This window comes from Lupinus angustifolius, chromosome LG03 (assembly GCF_001865875.1).
Source record: "Lupinus angustifolius cultivar Tanjil chromosome LG03, LupAngTanjil_v1.0, whole genome shotgun sequence".
NCBI classification, from domain to species: domain Eukaryota; kingdom Viridiplantae; phylum Streptophyta; class Magnoliopsida; order Fabales; family Fabaceae; genus Lupinus; species Lupinus angustifolius.
The window spans coordinates 22,930,226-22,930,748 of NC_032011.1; positions in this window are offsets into that span (position 1 = coordinate 22,930,226).

The following is a 523-nucleotide window of genomic DNA, read 5'->3' on the forward strand; positions in this document are numbered from 1 at the left end:
TCATTGAGTATTAATTTTAATACTATTGTTATATCTTAGTTTGTCATATTGAATGATTTGATGACCTATTTAAATGAGATAATGTTTCTAATCTATTTCAAAAACAAAATACATTAGGATTTGACAGAATTTTTTTCTTGATAATTTTAATCAAAATAGTAGAAAAACTCTCGTATTTGAGTAGTTATTTTTATATATTCCTAATAAAATGGGTATATTTTTCTGTGTTATCTTTTAATTAAATAAAATACTGATAGTAGCATATAAATAAAAAATAATTCACACAAAATATACGGTATAATGAGAATAATTTGATTCAAAATATGAAATAACATTATGAAATATGTTACTTGAAATATCCTTAATGAAAGAAACATGAATATTTCCTTCAATCATTATTTCAATAACCAAAAAATAATCATGGAAGATACAATTTTTTAATAAATTAGAAGGTCATAATATTCTCTTTTACTCATAAAATATAAATTCTTAAAATAAAGTATATTAATTTTAGGCCTTAATA